The 17,482-nt window shown below is 46.5% G+C and overlaps 1 protein-coding gene across 3 annotated transcripts in view; it reads left to right on the top strand.

The window, feature by feature from the left end:
• Positions 1-17,482, top strand: part of GLIS3 (GLIS family zinc finger 3) — a 547,841-nt gene that overhangs the window by 287,633 nt on the left and 242,726 nt on the right. The window lies entirely within an intron of this gene.

Raw genomic sequence — 17,482 nt, 5'->3', positions numbered from 1 at the left:
GAGAATCTGAAGCAGGCTCTAGGCTCTGAGCTGTCAGCACAGAGCCCAACGTGGGGCTCGAACTCATGAGCTGTGAGATCATGACCTGAGCCAAAGTCGAATGCTCAACGAACCCCAGGTGCCCCATGTGCCCTGAGCTACCCAGGTGCCCCAAACTTCGCTGTGTTTTTAACTCAACAGTTGCAAGTTGATGGCCAAGTGTGTGAAGAGCATTACACTAGGAGCTGGTAGAGGCCATGGAGGGGAGGCGTGGAGGGTCTCTGCCTTCCAGGGGCTCATGATCCAGGAGAGAGGACGTGTCCATAAATCATTCTGTTATCAGGCAGCACAGAACTCAGCAACTGAACAACATCATGGCTCTGTGGGCATGGGTGGGCAAATAGAAAATCTACACAGAAGTTACCCCACGTTCATGAATTTCTTTGGTTAGTGGAGTTGTTCCATGGTGCCTAAAAGCCTCCTTATGCACAGTGCTGGGCACATACTGTAACACCTCCTCTGAGTGTGTTGGAAAATAGTACACATGTGGTAAAAAGTCCAAAACTCATTAAAGGGATATGCAGTGGAAAGTAAGTCTGTCTCTTAACACGTTCCGTCATTTTTTTTCTCTCTAGAGACACCCACTTTTCACAATTTCCTGTGTGTGATTAATTGCTGAAGATGTGTTGCTGATAGATTCTTTCGAAATTTCATTGACTTCAACCCAGTGTATTAAACATTGTCGAATGTGCCAGGTGCTGTGTTAAGTACTGGGAACACCAAGACTAGGGTTCTGATCTGTGAGAGTTCACAGTCTGGTACACGTGAAGATATTACTTAGTCTATAACATGTTCTGTGGTATAATGGAGATATGGGCTAAGTGTTCTGATAACCTAGGGACGGGACGAATGACTCCCCACTCTCGGGTGGGGCTGGGGCCGCTTCACAGAGACCATGAAACTCGGGGATGTGGGGACTGGGGGGTAGGTAAGTAAATCTTTGGCCCAAAGAACCATATGCTCAAAGAAAGAGAAGGCTGGAAATCTATGTTGAGTGTGTCGGTAGGGGTAGGGTGTAGGATGTGTGCAGTGGCAGATAACATCGGGAGGTCGAGGCCAAATTATCAAGAACACCGAATTTCTCATCCTGCAAAATTTGGACATCAGTCATCCCGTGTAAGGGTGAAGGGAAGAGGTTGAAGGAGTTGGGAGGGAGGTGAGGCGTATCTGTCTTCAGAAGGATGTTCCGCTTCTAGATGTGTGGAACGACAGGGGAGGATGTACAGGTGCGGGGATCAGTTAGGTTATAACCCTGGCTGTCACCTGGACAGGATGAAATGAGAAGGTGGCAGTGGGAATGACGAGGAAACGTACCTGAGAGATCCCACAGAGGGACACATGACACGCTCTGATGATGACAGGAAGGGATCAGGCACGCTCCTGTTTCAGGATTCGTGCACCTGCTAAGAGGAAGTCAGAGACGAGTGAGGTGGACACAGTCTCTGTGCCGAAGGAGCCTGCCGTCTAGTGAGAAAGCACACTCTCATGGTGCAGAAGTAAGAGACGAGAAGAAAAGGCAACCATGAGAAGACATCAAGACTTGAGCGGTGGGCGTATAAAAAGCCATCAGCGATAGAGGAAAAGTGATCGATCATACAGGCGGATGGGACACGGTCTAGAATGGGGCCGCGGTGGGAGTCTGAGCAGGGAGAAAGTGCTTCTTAGCGTCTGACCACTGCTGCGAGAAGTCGAGTGGAGACGCAGAGAGAGCGGCCGAGTTGACATCCATAACATTGTTTTAAGTTTATTTATTTAGAGACAGAGTGCAAGCAGGGAAGGGGCAGAGAGAGAGGGCAGAGAGAGAGAATCCCAGGCAGGCTCTGCACTGTCAGCTCAGAGCCTGACGCAGGGCTCGAACTCATGAACTGTGAGATCATGACTTGAGCGGAAACCGACAGGTGGATGCTTGACCGGCTGAGCCCCCCAGGCGCCCGAAGGATGCGGTGACTTGTAGGGGCACACTTGACCGGTGTGGCGGGGAAAGAAAGGCCCGAGTGGGAGGCCTTGCAGGGAGCGGGGGTGGGGGCGGTGTGTGGAGGGGTGGGCCTGGCTCCTTTGGCCTGGACGCGGGCAGCCCGGGCAGAGGATGGGCCGGGGTGGGGGGGCTCTCCTGCCCCGCCGTCTCCTCAGTCAAGGAAGCGGGTGATGGAGGCGGGGAGAGGGAGAAGGTTCTTCAGAGCCCCCACCCCGGGGCGTCCGTGCCTGGCCCCGAACCCGGGCTGTGCCTTCCCGCTGCCTTCACAGGCGAGCCGTTTTGTTTGCTCCGTTGGCTGTGGAGCGTCTAATTCTGTGCCTAAACCCACATGAGATCATTTTCTCTGGGCTTTTTGATTCCCCCCGGGAAAGTTGTGCCTCCCTTTGCCCGTAAAGCTCGCCGAGTCACCTGTTGTCCCCCACGGGACCGGCCGTGTCCGCGCCGTCCTGACCCGCACGGACCGCGCCGCGGGGAAGAGACGAGGCCGGGCCGCGGAGAAGGTTCCGGCCGGTGCGGGGAGCCGGGTGGCTGACAGCCGCGGTCCCCACAGGGCCTTCTGGACACAGCAGCCACCTCCCCCCGGGGGGAAGCCAGGGGGTCCCTCGGGTCACCAGAGCCCCGGGCTGCAGGAGCGGTTGGAGTGAGTGGCGCGCTTCTGTTGTTCGTAACTTTCTGTAATGTGTGATAACAAGGAGCAGTGTATGGTAACAAAGAACACTCTGTTAGCACGAGTTATTTTAACCACCGGCTTTCGGCTGCTCAGCCTTTTTTCCCCTTCTTCCTCACAGCTCCGTTTCTGGCTCCACGTCTCTGTCACCCACCTCCACCCCCTCCCCAGCTGCTTCCTCCCCGGCTCCTTGTGGGAAGTCCTTCCCCGTGGCTGTGTCTCCTCCACCGCGGAGAACCTGCTGGAGGCTTTTGGCTTTCGCAGCATTAGCAGTCGGCCACTGTCTCTCCGTGCGCAGACCTTTCTCGCGAGGGGTTCTTCACATTTAGAGAGCCCCCAAGATGGTGGGTCACGTGTGTGTGTGTGTGTGTGTGTGTGTGTGTGTGTGTGTGTGAGAGAGAGAGAGAGAGAGAGAGAGAGAGAGAGAGAGATGACAGGGATGTTAGATCACAGGTTTTGAGGGGTTCAGAGTTGTCTCTCTTCCCAGAGGGACTCCTTGCTGAGTTTTCAAGGCTACTAAGCCCCAAACACAGAGTAACCTTTATTAAACGGGGCCTGGAAAAGTTTTGTTTTGTTCTTAAAAACCTGACCTTGGACTTTGAGTGGTAACTGGGCCCCGAGTGACTTTGACCCCGCGGAGAGAGGTGGGAGATCAGATGTGACCATGGTGCAAATGTCTGTGAACCCAGAGTGGTCAAACAGAGGCGCTCTCTTTCTCTAGAGGTAATTTCTTTGTGCATTCTCCTGTATTCCGGCGCGAAGTAGCAGGTGAGACCAGAAATTGTCGACGTAGGCAAAGGATATCTGAGACAAGGGTCTCCAGTAAGCTTTACTAATCGTCTTGCGTCAATTTCAAGGCTGAGAGTGATTTTATAGCTCTCCTTATACTTTGTGCAGTGGAGTTTTGTTTGTTTGGCTAGGTTTCTAAAACACACTGCATTTTTTTTCCCCTCAAATCCCTTTACTCTGAAAACTTGTACGTGTCTTCAATGGTATAAATCATCCCAAGAAAGAATATGTTAGCAGTCTAGAGATTTCACTGGAAAAAATCCCTGTGGCTTGGCTGTGTGCCCTTTGAAAAGTCAATTAACATCTCCATTGCTCATTTTCTTTACCTGTAAATGGAGGGAGCTCTGAGCAACCCTAATGTCTTCTCCATTTCAAACATTGATTAGTAATTGGACAGATTCAGAGCTGGAAACTGGATTTCACTTAGTATTTCAGTTCCACAGGTCTGGTAGCAGGTACCGAGAGGGCTGAGGGTAGGGATGATAGACTGATAGGCTCAGTTGGAAAGAGTGTGGTATTGATTAGTGATGTCTGCCTTAAATGCAGCAATTAGGGGTGGTGGCCTGTGTGTGTGTGTGTGTGTGTGTGTGTGTGTGTGTGTGTGTTACCATTCTTTCTCTAGCCCTACTAAGAAAGTCCATAAGGCAGTTGTGTTTTCATTTAGCATGCACCGCCCCCCACCACCACACATACAGCCCTGTCATCTGCACCAAATTGTTGATGAAAACCCTCAGCATGTGCTCTATTCCTTTTCTGGATTATTTAGCTTCAGTTAAATCAGATTTCTGTTTCCTGCTTCATATGTCTTAAAACCAAAGGGAATAGAGAAAAGGGTGTGTGGACTGCTCATTTGAAACACATCACTACTTCAAACCAAAACCTTGGTCACTTGCAGAGGACCGGATACAAAATTATAGCTAGTTACCCATCTAATCTAATATAGCATTGAGCCCTAAAATGTGACTTTTTTATGATCATGGCCCTAGGATCAAAAAGGTATGGAGAATTACATATGGGAAGTTATATAAACTCTGCCTTAAGTCTGTTTCACAGGCGACTGCTAACGTTTTTTATAATTGCTCTAGGATGTTTGACAAAATTATGTTTTCAAAATATACCCAGGTGAAGAATGGAGAGCTAAACAACAACAACAACAACAACAACAACAACAACAACAACAACAACAAAAAACCCCAGTGGTTTTAGAATGCTAGATGGGGACGGGTGATGTAAATCAGATTTCAAGGTTCATCTTGACCCGCTGTCTCTCGGGACACTGATCAAAGTTTGGTGAATCCTTCTGATGCGGAGTTATTCATTAGAGTTCTCAGCACATAATTATGGACTGTCAGAAGATTTCGGTTTTGTGTAATAAATGAGTAGCATGCCTGCGGCTTGCTGAGGTGTTTGGCTTAATAAGCTCATAAGATGGGTTGTTTTTCTTCTCCCTCAAGACCTGAGCAGACTGGCTTATGTCTTGTCCACCCAACTCAAACGAAGGTGAGCAGACCAGGATTTAGATTTCTTTAAAAGTTTGTTCCTAAGAGGAAGACACACAGCTTATTTCATGCCCTTTTCCTTTGTTCTTTCTTCTTTTGAATTGGAGGCATAACAGATTTTGTTTTCATGCCTAAATCTTGGTAAGGATGTATAAGTTTTCTCCTACCACGCGTGGTTATATACAGTAAGATGTTAGTAAATCGGTGCTGATAAGCCGTGCCACATTTAAATTGCTGCCTGCATGATACTCTTACCCGGGGATGCAATTATTTCCCTTGGTTTTGACAAGATGTCAGCTGTGATATGCACAGAGCAGAAACATATCCTAAGACACTATAGTGCATTAAAGATCTTTCCAGAGGAAAACTCAAGTACGTGTCTGGGGTTCCCACTCTGACTCCATCCTCTGCCATTGTATGTTTGTTTATATTTAGATTATTAGCTGATTATGAAGGGGCATTTAAGAAGCATGAACCATTCTATTTAGTGCTCATAATTAACAGGGGTTCCTAGGAATATCGTGCCTTCATTTTCAGTATAAAGAGACAGAGAGCAATTCGTCGTTAATCATTCTGCCGATAATGGTGGCGGAGGCACTTTTTTACAATAGCTTCAAGAAGGAAATACAGGTGGCTAATTGCCACAGGATTGTGTTGCACACCTACTGGGTGTGCTCACTGTTGAGAATACAGAGGTGCGTCAGATACGGAGCCAGCCAGTGAAAAGTTTGCAGTCTAGTTGGGGAAGTATGTTAGGATAAGCTAGTTGCTATGAGAGACCCCCAAATCTCAACGGGCTCACTCTTGAGTTTCCAATGAAAGTTTATTTCCATCTAGTTGGGCGCTTTTCGTACACTCATCCAGGGACCCATGCTCTACCCGCCTTGGCTCCTTTACCCTGGAAGCCTACAGTGCTCTCTCCGTTTAGCCAGATGAGGAGCGAAGGAAAAGAGGATTGCATATGGGAGGTCTGAAAACAGTCCCTACCGTTCCTACTTCGTCGGCTACAAAGGAGGCGCATGGCCAAATGCAGGTGCAAGGGAGGCCAGGGAAGGTAGTCTGATACGGTGAAGCCGACAGCCTCTGTCCCCAGAGGTGTACTTGCTTATAGCAGGAACGTGCCACAGAGTAGAAAGAGTTGAATGTGGTTAGGGCGGAAGGGGCAAAGCCCTGCCTGGAGAAGCCTGGGAGAGAGGAACTGGATGCCTTAGAATATTTTGAGAAGAAATCAAGCAGGTCACGTTTATACCAGTTGAGTCTGGCAGTCATGTTCCCACGTAGCGTGGCGATCCTTGGTGCCGTGTCGGGATTTGAGCGTTTGGACTTGGATTGAACATGAAGCTCATTGTGTAACCCAGGCGCAGCTACGGGAACCGTGGCGGCCTCGGTCACTCAGTCTTGGAGCAGACTCTGGCGTCATGACCGAGAGCCAGCCGGCCAAGGCTGGAAAAATGCTCCACAGAGCCTGGCTGTGGGACTCTGGTTGGTTTGTGGACCTGCGTGTGTACAGGGGCCGTGAATGGCAAAGAAGATCCAACAGAAGGCCTGGCGTTGGGTGTCACTGCTGACCAGCCTTGTGCCGCGGGCCTCCCCACTTGATCTTTCTCAGCCTTGACATCCATAATACATCCTCGATGCCTTTAGATTGCTTCTGTTGGTGACTCAGTGGGATTTCAGGTTTCAGCTGACTGTAAGATGCGTCTTGTTTAGGGGCAAGGTTAGAGTCAGAAATCTAAGGGGATGCCGGAAACCCATTCATCCAAATAAAGAATATTTTACTGTAATATTTGAAGTAATCAATATTAATACCAAGAAACCCATGTTGGACAAAATGTCAAAATTTTCCAGATGGATCCTTGTTTGTAGTCTTAAAATAGGACAGAATCAGTATTCCTGATTTTTCCTTTTTTTTTCAAATGTTTATTTTTGAGAGACAGAGAGAGATAGAGCATGAGTGGGGGAGGGGCAGAGAGAGAGGGAGACACAGAATCTGAAGCAGGCTCCAGGCTCTGAGCTGTCAGCACAGAGCCCGACGTGGGGCTCGAACTCACAAACCATGGGGTCATGACCTGAGCCAAAGTCAGATGCTCAACTGCCTGAGCCACCCAGGCGCCCCCTGATTTTTCCTTTTGCCCCAGCTCCAGTATGGATCAGCACAACCTGTTCATGATATTGTCGTTACCTAAAATTTTGATATTTTGTTTATCTTGGGCTCTTTTGTATTGATGTTGATTATTGAAGGTATTGCGCCAAAATGTTACTTACTTTGATTACTGTTTTTTGAGGCCCCTTAAATTGTATATTTGAGATGAATGCCTCACACCTTATCCTAGACTGAGCCTTGGTTTACTTTCTTCTGTATCCCCAGTGCCTAACACAATGCTTGGGAGATGCTCAAGAATGCAAGAATATTGGAAAAATAAATGGGTAAACTAACAGGTGAGGCATCTTGGAATTGGAAGAAAGGATAGGAGGGTTTGGGACTCATAGCACGCAGTCACTGGCTGAATCGCAAAGCCAGGTTGCGGAGTGGCCCAGCGAGCCCAGAGTCACTGGGTCTCACCAGCTGACAGATTCCTGCACACTTTTACAACAGTATTTTCCAGATGGATCCTTGTTTGTAGTCTTAAATGATTGTGCATATTTTTCGTCTTTTAGGAAGGACAGTACTCATAGTATCTCCTCTTTTATCAACAGATATCTGTAAAATACCCACCTTTCTCTTTTTTTCTTCTCTTTTCTTCTTTCCTTTTTTTTTTTTTTTTTTTTGCGTGTGTGTTGGGGGGCAATGTTTATATTTGCTTATCAGTAGCTACGGTTTATTGAATTTCTCTTGTGTGTTGGATTTTTTTTTTCACGATCGCAGAAACCTTTTGAGGTAGTGGGTTGATTTTTTTTTGTTTTTGTTTTATGTGTGTATCAGAGGAAGAACCTCTTCTGACCCTGGCTCAGAGTGGTCGAGCTAGGATTTCAGTCCTGGCTTCTCCAGGTTTCTCCAGAGCCCAGGCTCTTCCCGGCACTGAGGACAGGCTTGGGGATGAAGGTATTTTCCAGGTTGTGACCTGAACTGTGTCCCCAAAGCAGAGGAACAGAGGAACTTTCCTGGAGAGAGAAACCCCATCAGTGGAACAAGGCCCTCCAGGTCTGCAGACGGTTCTGGATCGGGTGGCCTCCCTTTCTCGCTGGCTTCACCCTGCTTTGCATGTGCTTCAGGAGTTTGCGAAAGCAGCCTGCCTTTCAGAGCAAGCACAGGGTAGGCGTCGAGGCCATCTACTTCCTAGTCAGGCTTTGACCAGGATTTTAAACAAGTCAAGTTCTCTGGACTTTCATCTTTTCTTCTGTGAAGAGGGAATAATTCTGACACTTCTCACTTACCAACCCTTTGTTGTCAGTCGTTGAGAAGGCACAAAGAAAAAAGTATCTGCACGTCATAAATATCACCTATGCAAAATATTTGGGATTTGCTTCAAAAGCAATATGACCCCATTTTCGGGGGATCAAAGAAGATAAAGACATAAGTGGAAAACCTAGCTATCGTGGAAGATGGATACAGGAAAACCACCTCTAATGTGAAATATCTTGTTTGCATTAAACTCTTTCATGTTTGAAGAGTTTGAGTATCACCAAGACCTGGTTCAATTAATTTAACAATTGAAAAAGAAAAGCTACATGTTCAGCGAATAGCCTGGACATTGTCTTTTTTTTTTTTTAAGAAAAGGAAGCTTAATGGATTTGGGGGGTGGGAAGGAGGCATTTCCAACTTGAGATTTCTCTTACTCAGGACTGTCAAGGCTCTCTCTGAGCTCTGAAGTAGCTAAACACACTTTTAGTGGCTTCACTGAAAGAAAGAGGAGCCAAGAACTCTCATGCCAAACTTCAAGCTGGAGCAGATTTTTAAAATCATGTTAGAGGGGCGCCTGGGTGGCGCAGTCGGTTAAGCGTCCGGCTTCAGCCAGGTCACGATCTCGCGGTCTGTGAGTTCGAGCCCTGCGTCGGGCTCTGGGCTGATGGCTCAGAGCCTGGAGCCTGTTTCCGATTCTGTGTCTCCCTCTCTCTCTGCCCCTCCCCCGTTCATGCTCTGTCTCTCTCTGTCCCAAAAATAAATAAACGTTAAAATCATGTTAGAAACCTCTGAAAGAAGGACAGTTGTAATGAAAGACGCTGACGTATTCTTAACGGTAGGGATGGCAGTGACACAGTGATTCCTCTGGGTTTCCTTTTGTGGTCGGAAGATGGGGCTGTGGATGGGACAGTTATGTGCGTGGCTGAGACCTTGTGTTTTGCTTGAGCTATTGCTGGGGCCGCGCGGATGTCCAGAGAGCCCTGGGACCGTGCAAGAAGAATTACCTAGTTATAGAATCATAAGATTTGGAAGAGAACTCAAGTTGTATAGATGAGTGGTTGCCAGACAGGGTTCCACTGAACCCAAGAGTTTCACAGAAGGATGTGGGCAGGGAAGGTGGGGGCAGGGCTCTGGAGAAGCTGCAGGCAAGGGGTGGGGCCAGGCAGGTAAGGGGCAGGATGCTGCAGGCTCACAATTTAGCCAAATCACCTGTGCTTTTATATATATATTGAGTTTGGCCCAAGCCTGTGTTTGTGAAAAGGATTTCATTGACAAAAATACTTTTAAGATGGCTGACCTGGTTTAACTTTCTCTCCGTTCAGGAATTTCCTTTACTATATTCTAGATGTGAGGGAAATGCTTCTGAATTTACCGGCCCCAGCTATAGGGAAACTGTATCAGCCAGGGTCCACTAAAGACACCGGAATCCCACCAGTCATTTTAACAGAGAGAATCCATCCTATAGAATTGTTAACTGGGTATTAGGGGAATGAAAAGGTACAGAGGAGGACGAAGCAGCTGTCACCCCTGGAGATGGGGGCAAGGAGAAGAAGTCAGAGTGATGAGAACTGAGGAGCTCAGGAAAGGGTCTCAGGGAAGAGCTGGGAACCAGGTCTCTGAGGAGGAAAGTGCGCTCATGAGGCTGGTCCCAAGAGCCCTGGAAAAACTTCAAAGTGTAATCACTTGCGGCTGCCAAGATGGGGGACTGTTCCTGGGGAGATGCTGGAGGGGACAGAGGAATGTGGAAGGAGCCAGCCTTTCTCCCTCTTGGGGTTTTCCTCTGGCACTCCTGTAGGTAGAGGCCAATGGGGGGGCCCCCAGACCAGCCCGGCAAAGGCGGGGTGTGGCTGCAGGTCCCCAGCCCCAGCATCACAAAGAACAGCACAGAAGCTGAGAGGTAGAAGCTTAACAACTGGCACAGGAACCCACTTTCCCCCAAGGTTTCCTCTGATATTGTTGAATCAGCGTTAAATGAGAAACATAGAAGCAGACAAGAAAACAAAAGTCCTTTCCCTTTGGAGGGAATTAGGCTCCCTCCCTAAGAATTCTAGGTGCACCCAACCCCTTCAGCCTGCCTGGAGGACGTGTTGAATAGACATTTCGGTTGTCATCCTCTGGACACCTTCCAGTATGTTAGTGTCTCTTGTAAATACAGTTCTCAGTTTGTCGGCAGCTGCTGGAAGGCTCGAGACCGTGCATACTTTTTGTCTTAGCAGTTCTACCTCTAGGAATTTATCCTTACGAATTTTTCATGGTTCTTCATAGAGATTTAACTATGAGGGTATTAATTTTCAAAGTTGCTGACAATTTTTTTTTTTTTGCACTTCGTAGAAACCAGAAATGTTCAAGAATGGGAGATTGGTTGTACTGGGGGGTACCCGGCAGGTAATATAAGTGATGATGAGGAAGAAAGTTTAACAACATGAGAAGAAAATCCAATTATGTTTCTAGGTAAAAGACACATCCTCATCATGTGTCGACTACATTTGTTGACGAATATGTCTTTTATATCTTCACTGGGCAATGCATAGGCAGAAAAATTACTGGAACGGCCAGGACACTGGAAGCTGCCCCCTGACTGTATGACTGTAAGCAAGTCTCTTAAATAAGAACTTAAGTTTCTGTATATGGAAAGTCCAGAAGTTTGCAGTCGATGATCCTTCTTAGACTGGCGTTAGCGGTAGATTCGGTGGTTTGGTGAAAATGCCTGATGGACCAAATGGAAGCAAAATCCCATTTACCGAGATCATGGTTGCTCTGTCGGTGACATAGGTGGCTAGGACCGGGTGACTGACATATAACTGGGTCCTGTGTTGATGATTTAAACAAATGCCATCTAAGAAGGGATCTTGGAACAGGGATAGGGCCCCAAACATGGCTCTTCATGGCATTTCCAAATGATTGGAATAGGGAAAACAAAATAAATCTTTGTTGTAATAAGGGATCGCTTTATAAAATACAGAGTCACAAGAGGATGTAATTAGTTGGGTAGAATCTCCAAATCTGACAATGGCTGGAAAGAGTTTAGAGATTGACAACTGAAGAGACGGAGAACAGGGATGTGGCTGAGTCTCCCAAGATGGTGGGGTTTGGCAATATCTAGAAAGTACTATGAGGAGGAGAACTTGAGTGTTTTCAGAGGCATATGAGCCACAAAAGGCTAATAAGAAAGGAAGTGTTCAGAAAAGATAACTAAATTCCTAGAATTTCTGTGACAAAGCCCAGGTGATGAGGATACCACATCATGGCTTAGGTGGGGCACTGTTCCAGCCTCAAATCAAAGCGTGGTTTGGGGACCCACTTGCAAATGACCCTGCTTCTCTAGAGACTTCCTGGTTCACAACGTTGACCATCCCCAGCCTGGGTATAGCTCGACAGTAAATTTTCAAGAAGACCCTAACCCCCTGGGTTGAGAAGGAAGGAGGAGATAGCCAGCTAGAGGGGAGGTAGAGAGAAAGAAGTGCTAGAGAGTGGGAAGAAAGGATTGCAGCACACTCCTTGTACGAAGTTCAGTGAAGAAGACTGGACACCCATACTTTGGCGCTCAGTTTGTATAATGGGACTCTGTGAGTTACTTTTTCAGTAACTATTTTGTGTTCTGCATCGTAAGCAGGGGTTTCTGTAAAACACATCAGATACGTACAGACCCATCACTAAACACTTCCTGGGTGCCAGGTGCTGCTCTGTATACTGTGCATGTTTTCATTTATTGGAACTCCCCATTAATTCTTTAAGGTAGATGCTCATTATTATTCCCGTATCAGAGACTAAGAAACTGAAGTAGAGAGAAGTTAAGTCCTTAACTAGGGAGGATTTGAACCCAGGCAGCCTGACCATGACTTACACTGTCCACCACTGTGTTATGTTACCCTGTACCTGGTAAGTCCCAGTCAGGGCTGGGGAAGAGTGGTATGTTGCCCAGAAGGGACCATCCTGAGTTTCTGCTTTGTGGCCATGTATTGAATCTCCCAGCCAGTTCTGCCCTTAGTCATACCACAAGGGTCTATGGATCAGCTCTTTAAGCCTGGGAATGGAGAGGCGGGCCCCTTTTACAAGCGAGTCCCAAAGTATGGCAACTCGTGGATGTTTCAGAGTGACGGGAGTGCTTACTCAAAATTCTGAGCCCCATCCAAGATCTTCCGAATCTGAAGCTTGGGAGGTGTGAGACCTGACGATCGGAAGGTGTAACGTAGCCCCAGGTGATGTGGGAGTACATGAGACTTGAGAGCCACTGCTTTAAGCATCCTGTATGTAGATGAATGTTACCCATCAGTGCTCTCGTGCAAGCCCGACTGTAGTGATCATTCTTGTAAATTGTTGCGGACGAATGTATCTCTGTCTCTACCGTACTATAGAAGTCAGGTGGTAGGTATTAGAGGAACAGGTGTAGAGCAGGAATGTGGTGGCTACAGGGTTATAAAGCTGGTTTCCAATTTGAGATTGGCAGCCATTTAAAAGAGAGAGAGAGAAGCACTTACTTCAGGGGCCAATATTTGAAAAAACAAAGCAATAAACCCAAGCAAAAATGGATTATGACTACACACATCATGCTCTGTGGCTAAAGCATATGCTTTTATTTAAGAGTTATTTTACTACTAATTTGGGCTTTCAGTTCTATTTGGGGCTATACGTGAACTATAAAATGATGCGTGTAGCTTTGTTAGGCTGCTCGTGTATATCACCAGGTTCTCTTTGTAAAATGATTTTTTTTAATGTTTATTTATTTTTGAGAGAGAGAGAGAGAACAAGTAGGGAAAGGGCAGAGAGAAAGACACAGGATCCGAAGCAGGCTCCAGGCTCCAAGCTGGACAGCCCAGAGCCTGATGCGGGGCTCGAACTCAAAAACCGCGAGATCATGACCTGAGCCGAAGTTGGATGCTCAACCGAATGAGCCACCCAGGCGCCCCACCGGGTTCTCTTGTTGAATCCACTCTACTTTTATAGAAGAGAGAAACGAAATAATCACAGCAACTGCACAGTGATACCACAACAAGAAGGTACAGTCCTGTCTCGAAAGCCAGTTCTCTGTAACGTGTAGAAATCTCTGTAATAAGCAGGATGTCATAAAAAAAAGTTCATGCTTGGCTAGACTTCTCAGCAAATTGTAAAGAGAAAAAAATGTCATGTTTTATTTACACCGAATGTATTTCATACATAGGAACTAAATCTCGATAGCTCAGTAGTGGCTATTTAAAATGTCCCTGTAAGTTTTATAGAAAACTCTTTCTGTTCCCTGAAAATTAACCCACTATTGCCCAAACATCGTTGATGGATTGAAGACATTCTGACTCCACTGTCCAGGAAGAATGGACCCTCCCTGAAACTCTACCCGCTCTCCATGTGGGAACATTGTATATTGGTCCTTGTGCAGTGATCAACTAAAGACTTCATGGCTTGACCCTTTTCATAATAGCCCAAACTGTGCAGCGGTCGTAAATAGCACTGAGCGGTCCATCTTTGAGGGATTGGAGTTGTGCGTGAGCCTACATTCAGAAAATGGTCAAGCCTAAATATCATTGAGGTGAACTCTAACAGAGAAGCTGTGTAGCTTGGAAACAGCCCATAGAATAAAGAAGCCCTGAGAGAGGCTCAGAACTGGAAGTAGAGGATGAGGGGACTATTTCCATGATTAGAGAAGGCATCCCTGCCTAGCTTTGCCTGGCCTTCTCTAGCATCTGAGATGACCGGATGATCCAGCAGGAGAGTGTATGTTGAGCTCTATCTTTTATGTTGCAAGAGCTATTGGCATCATTCTCTGCCTAAAAGGGTCTTACCAAGGCAGGGAAATGCTACCCATTTGTTGCTTGTCCTTTTCAGGTCTGTTTCTTGATATTGTATTCTATCTTGCTTTGTGATGGATGAGTTTGTATGGTTTTTATAAAACTCTCAGGATGAGTTTTTTAAAAATGTTTATATATTTTGAGAGAGAGAGAGAGAACACACACAAGCAGGGAAGGGACAGAGAGAGAGGGAGAAAGAGAATCTCAAGCAAGCTCAGTGTTCTCAGTGCAGAGCCTGACGCGGAACTCGATCTCATGAACCGTGATATCACAGCCTGAGCCAAAGTTAACAGTCAGATGCTTAACCGACGGAGCCACCCAGGCACCCCCTAGGACGACTGACTTTTAAAAAGATCTGGTAAGAAATTATAAGTTATAACACCACCTTAGTAGGTTTTCCAAAGAATAAAAATGCCAAATCAGGAATTCTGGGTTCCAAGGAGGATGGCAAAGGGAACACTGAACTTGATCCATCCTGGCAGTCCCAGGAGCAGATCCACAGGAAGTAGTAAGAGCTTCTTAAAGGTAACCGTATTGGCAGCTGTCTCTTAAGGTTTTCCCTAGTACTCCGTTGCTTAACACTTTACAGATATCCACGTACTCCTTTTAAGAGTCAAAATTTGAGGTCCAAGACCAGAAGCGTACATTGGTAGAGACTTCAAGGCCACGGATAAATTAGGAATGGCGCATTTCAGACCCTTATTCTAATTCCACCCCAGCACGCTGTGTTGGCAAACTTGGTATGGTTTAGTTTCGGGACAGTGAACCCATCCTACTCGCATTTCCCTCAGATCATTTCTGGATTGTTTACGAGGTTCTTCTATACCTTGAAGAAAGAAGAACTACAAGATTTTGATGAAAGATGAGTACTTATGACTTTATTTCCTTATTCACATTGGCCCCGCGGTTACCTAGCAGATCTCTGCCATGAATATTTCCCATCACGTTGTCCCTTTGAAATGTACCCATAGGCTTTTGAAGCCCATGCCTTCCTGTGATGCATTGTCTCCTGATTTAAATTCAAGCAATGCTTTGTGACAATTGCTAATTCCTGAGTGGGAGCTTTTGGTGTATTAGCATGCTTTGAAATTGAAAGGCCTTACAGATCTCTTTGCATAATATTGGTCAAAGTATCACAAGCCAGTTTTAGGGGAAGAAAAAAGATCCCGGTGGTGAAAGGAAAAAATGATGACAAAGATAGCTGTTTCCTGTGAGTGTACCTGTATGTATCTCTCAGTAGTAAAGTATAGATGCATAAAGGACGGGGGGGGGGGGGGGGGGGTGGCGGTGGTTAACCTTGCTGCCATGTTGCAAAGCTCTTTTCTCTCTTAGCAGGGCTGTTCTGGCTGGCTCATAAAGGAACTGTAAAAAGCTTCCTAGTAAATAATTGGAGACTCACTGGCACCAGATTAATTAGTTGATTACTTCATTGTTTAAATATTTGAGTGCTGATTACTTGGGGTACAAGAATCTGAATATTTGGGGCAGAGTAAAGACTCCATTCCTACTCTCTCGCCCGAGTGGGTGGGTACACGCACACACACGCACAAAGGGACCACCACCTCCTCTGGGGTCGCTTTTGGCCCCAGAGGGTTTAGAGACACCACACTTGTGTCTGGGGACATAGTCACCTGTATCTGAGAGATCCCAGAAACAAACAGAATTTCCCAAGAAATTGTCCTTATTTTTCAGTTTGTTCATTATCCTTCCCCGGAGGAAATCTGAACTGATCCTGAGTCATTATCCATTAAATTGTTATACTCAAGGGAGAGGAATTTGGCGCAGAATGGATCTGTCTAGAACCTTCTTATAATGAGGGGGTTAGCTAACTAAAGTATCTGAAGCACTTTTCTCTAAAGGAATCTCAGCTATGAAATCTCAACTCCAGCAGAGATAGTGAGGACAGAATTGAGATCCAATACGTAAACCATATGTATATACACAATACAGTATGGAGTGTGTGCGTGTGTGTGCACGTGCCTAATGTTTTGAATCAGACAGCATCGCTTGAGTATCTTGGTTAAACGCAAATGCAAATCGGACCAACTGGACAGTGGGTGAAACGGCTGCTTGAGTGCCCTGGAACCATGTTCCCTGGGTCCCTGCCTCGCTTCGACAGGGACGTCACACGTGGCTAGGGCATGCCCAGAGTTTCTCTCCTGTCATCCACAGGCTTCACTTCCCCGATGGGAACTTTGAGCGTTACACTGCATGCTGGAAAACGCATAGTGTCCTTGGGGTTGGTTTGTCTTTAAAATCCGCCGTGGTATTTTAGAACGATTCCCAAATCTTTCATAAAAGAGCTTTGGCAAAACAGCAAAACAGCTGTAAAAGGCCCTGGAGTAAATTTAATGGCTTAATTTCCCTGTAAGTATGCATCGTAGACCAAAAAGCACCGCTCCGCACACACTTTCATTTCAAGGTACTTTCTGCCTCAATCTGAAGTAGGCCTGCAGTGGGGGGAAGAAAAAACCTTTTGATGTTCGGTAGAAAAAAATAGCTCAGTGTTTGACAGGTAGGTTAAGAAGAAACTTTAGGTTTTTCAGACAGTAAGTGTCTGTGAAAGCCACTGTGGACTGTGACACACACAGGGACTGGGGCCTTTGGTGTGCTTGTAGGCCATGCACATTTAAACCTATTAATGATTTTTATATGTAAATATCTTATCTCTAATCCTGCTCCCTCCTGGGGATAGCAGCTGGAAAGTTTATGAGCCTGGGGTTTAGAGGGCTGAGGAGCTGTTCCAGAAGCTTAGCTACCAGCCGGGCCGCCCCTCCAATGGTTTTAGGTCCAGAGGCAGTAAGGAGACCCAAAGGAGCAACCTGCAAGTCTCAATATCTGGAAGACAAGGTCGCCAATTAATTCCTCAACCGTAAAGTTGTAGAGCTGGCCAGTATCTGAGAAATCTACTCTGCTCAGCAAGTTCCTACATATTCAACAAGGCATTTTTATTGAGCCTTATCCGAGGCCCTCCAGGCTTCATAAAACTTTGAGTTTTATGGTATTTCTGCTAATCCTATACATTTATTGGAACTAACTCTGTTGGCTGGACCTGAACAAGTCATTTATTTTTCTGGGCCTTAGTTCTCTATGAGTGAGACCGGGAGGTTGGATTATCTAGGGGTTCTAAAATCCATTATTCTGATATTCTTTATTAATCAGTGATCAGACCTGATTTACTGGTCAAATCTGCATTGAGGAGAGAAATCGAATGGACATATTGCTCGCGCGCACACACACACACACACACACACACACACACACACACACAGCAAAACCCCCCAAAACCCTGTAGTCAAGAAAGAAAACACGCCCCCGACGGAACTCTCTCTCACGGCTTCTCCGTGTGGCTGGTCAGACTCCTCTTGTCTCCTGGCGGCTGTTGTAGCA

This window comes from Prionailurus viverrinus, chromosome D4 (assembly GCF_022837055.1).
Source record: "Prionailurus viverrinus isolate Anna chromosome D4, UM_Priviv_1.0, whole genome shotgun sequence".
Lineage (NCBI taxonomy): Eukaryota > Metazoa > Chordata > Mammalia > Carnivora > Felidae > Prionailurus > Prionailurus viverrinus.
Note: the sequence above shows the minus strand (reverse complement) of the source record. Positions and strands in the feature narration are given on the sequence as shown.